This window comes from Orycteropus afer, unplaced genomic scaffold, assembly GCF_000298275.1.
Source record: "Orycteropus afer afer isolate SDZICR_OR568_19922 unplaced genomic scaffold, OryAfe1.0 scaffold00262, whole genome shotgun sequence".
NCBI lineage: Eukaryota > Metazoa > Chordata > Mammalia > Tubulidentata > Orycteropodidae > Orycteropus > Orycteropus afer.
Window position 1 is genome coordinate 625,687 of NW_006921849.1, and position 3,812 is coordinate 629,498.

The following is a 3,812-nucleotide window of genomic DNA, read 5'->3' on the forward strand; positions in this document are numbered from 1 at the left end:
CCATTAGAGAGATGCAAATCAAAACATAATGAGGTACCATCTTGGCCCAGCACTGGTAGTAAAGTTCAACAAGACAGAAATAACAAATGCTGACAAGGATGCAGAGACATTGGGACTCTCATAAACTGCTGGTGAGACTGTCAAATGATACAACCACTGTGGAAAGCATTATAACTACTCCTTAAAAGTTGGAATTAGAAGTATCATTTGACCCAACCATTCCATTACTAGTTACATATTCTAAAGAAATGAGAGCAAGGACAAGAACAGATATATGCACACCCAAGTTCATCACAGCACTATTTACAATAGCCAAAAAATGGAAACAATCTAGGTGTCCATCAACTGAAGAATGGATAACCAAACTATGGTACATACATACAATGGAATACTACCCAAGCCTAAAGAATACTGTAGAATCTGCAAAATACTGCACAACATGGATGAACTTGGAGGACATTATGCCGAGTGAAATAAGTTAATTACAGAAGGACAAATATTGTATTATTCTGTTATTGTAAAAAGTCAAGGAAAGGTTTATCTATGGAAGGAAATTTTCTTTGTTGGTTACCAAAGGTGGGTTGGGAGGTACTGTTAGACAGGTAGAGACAAATATTGATTTGGGTGAAGAGAAGGGCAATCTACCAAGATGAAGATTGATGACTATAGTCTGAAGTATGGATTGTATCTTAACATAAAGCAAATGAATCTCCTCACAACAGGGACAATAAGCCGCATTAAGATTAATGCAGAAAAGATTGAAGTTGTCAAAGACTTCATATTACTTTGTTCCACAATCAGTACCAATGGGAGCAGCAGTCAAGACATCAGATGATATATTGCACTGGGAAAATCTGCTGCAAAAGACCTCTTTAAAGTGCTGAGGAACAAAGATGTCTCTTTGGAGACTAAGCTACACCTAACTCAAGCCATAGTATTTTCAGTCACCTTATATGCATGTGAAAGCTGGACAATGAATAAGGAAGACCAAAGAAGAGTTTATACTTTTGAGTTGTGGTGTTGGTGAAGGATACTGATGGTACCACAGACTGCCAGAAGAACTAACAGATCTGTCCTAGAAGAAAGTGCTGCTGGAATGATCCGTGGAAGGGAGAATGGGGAGACTTCTCAACTACTTTGGTCATGATGTCCCAAGGGACCATTCCATAGAGAAGTTATCATGCTTTGTAAAGTGAAGGGCCAGTGAAAAAGGGGAAGGCCCTCAATGAGATGGATTGACATGGTGGCTGCAATGATGGGCTCTGGTATAACAAGTATTGTGAGGCTGGCACGGGATCAGAGAGTGTTTCGTTCTGTTGTACATAGGGTTGCTATGATTGGGAGCCAACTTCATAGCACCTCACAGCAACAACAACAGCCATTAGGATCCACCAGTGGGAGACATTAGAGAGTACAAAGATGGAGGTGAAAGGTGGGGCTTGCTGTGTTCTTCTGGTTCCTGTGAGCATCGTCCAACCTCTTTCACCCTGGCAGTGGCAATGCCTTCCTATTGTAGCAGCTGAATCAAGTTAGCAGCTTTTTTCAGCACATGCAGAAATTGCATCAGCACACTTCTGCTCCCCCACAACAATAGCTCAGCCAGCCAAGCAGCACGCCCCTTCTCAGAGGTCTGAGTCCCAGCTCCACATGACCTCCTCCAAGTTTCACAGTTTTAATAATTCCAACTTCTTCCTCCTGACCCCCAACACTATGGGTGGTAGCTGCTTCCAGCAGTTACCATCCCTGTAATATTCTTGAGTCCCCTTTTATCAGTTCAGTTACCTTGGTAACAAGTTATATCTAGTTAACAATTCCTTATATTAAATTCTCTATTTTTAAATAACTGGTGTGATTTCTGTCCCCTGAATGCACTTTGAGCAGATGGGCAACTGCAGGACTCCCCAGAATGCCCTTCCTCAAACCACTATTTTCTAGGGCCTGTCCTAGATAGCTTTCTGCAGGGGGGAAGAAGAATGTGTTTGTAGGGGTAGGCTTATCCCTTATCCCAAAATGAAGGAGGAAAGACACAAGAAGGAACAGAACTAGTGTCACTAGGGTTAGTGTTGCCAAGGGTGATAATTCATGGTGTCACATCCCATGCCCACCCCATCTCCCATAGCAGACCATACAGCATGTTTAGTAATGTTATTATCAATTTTAATCACAGAGTACTATGGGATAAACATAGTTGTAAACTGTTTAAAAGTAATATTTCTTAGATCATATGAGTATTAACAAAACTGGTTCATAACATCATGTTACATTGAATTATGTTATTAATTATAACTTTATCAATAACTGAGTGGAAGCCCTTTTTTGACTTTTCTCCTTTTCCTTTAAGTACTTCATTCTCAAAAATATTATTGGTGTAAGTTCACAAATACTGCTTACCACTATATAGTAGCTAAAACAACACATTTTGACAAAATCATCGACTATAAAAATATTGGCAGCAACAGAAGCAATAGCACATGGTTGCAGCACGTGCTAATGAAGCCACGTGATTTGAAGCATCATTGTAACTGGGGAGTAATGACGGCTCTGACCCAGTGATTAGAAGATTCAAAAGATAGATTACCATACAGCTACAGCCTTGTAGGTATACTCATGCATGTAAGTTGGGCTTATGAAAAACATTTTTTGTTTTTATAATTAATTACAGATATATTTTAATAAAAAGAATAATTTTCTGATGACACACTTTACAATAATTTTATAGACAGTTATTTTGGTGTCATCCCCTCTGACGGTGTCACTTGGTACAGTCCATGCACACACCTACTCCCCTAGTGATGTCATTGAACAGAACTTCCCATGCCCACTTCCCTTATGTTGTTGTTGTTGTTGTTAGGTGTCGTCAAGTCATTTCCGACTCATAGTGACCCCATGCACAGCTGAACGAAACACTGCCTGATCCTGCGCCAGCTCCATGATCCCTGCTATACTTGAGCCCATCATTGCAGCCACTGTGTCAATCCATCTCATTGAAGGCCTTACCCTCTTTCGTCGACCATCCACCCTCCCAAGCATGACATCCTTTTCCAGGGAATTGTTCCTTCTGACAACGTGACCAAAATAGGTGAGATGAAGTCTGGTCATTCTTTCTTCCAAGGAGAATTTTGGGTGCACTTCCTCCAAGACAGATCTGTTAGTTCTTTTAGCAGTCCATGGTACTTTCAGCATTCTTCGCCAGCACCACAACTTAAAAGCATCAACTCTTCTTCGGTCTTCTTTATTCATTGCCCAGCTCTCACATGCATACAAGGTGATTGGAAATATCATGGCTTGTGTCAGGTGCACCTTAGTCCTCAAGGAGATATCCTTGCTCCTCAGCACTTGAAACAGTTCCTTCATGGTTGACCTTCCTAATGCTACACGTCGTCTGATGTCCTGACTGTGCTTCCATTGGCATCAATTGTAGAACCAAGCAACATGAATTTTTTGACAACCTCAATCTTCTCTCCATTTATTGTGATGCTGCTCATTGGTCCAGTTGTGAGGATTTTTGTTTTCTTTATATTGAGATGTAATCCATACTGCAGACTGTATTCTTCAACTTCATCAATAAGTGCCTCAAGTCATCCTCACTTTCAGCAAGCAAAGTTGTATCATCTGCATATCTCAGGTTGTTAATGATTCTTCTCCAATCCTGATGCCATGTTTTTCTTCATATAGTCCAGCTTCTTAGATTATTTGCTCAGCGTATAGATTGAATAAGTGTGGGGAAAGGATACAACCCTCACACACTCCCTTCTTGATTTTAAACTATGTAGTGTCCCCTTGTTCTGTCGGAATGACAGCCTCCTGGTCAA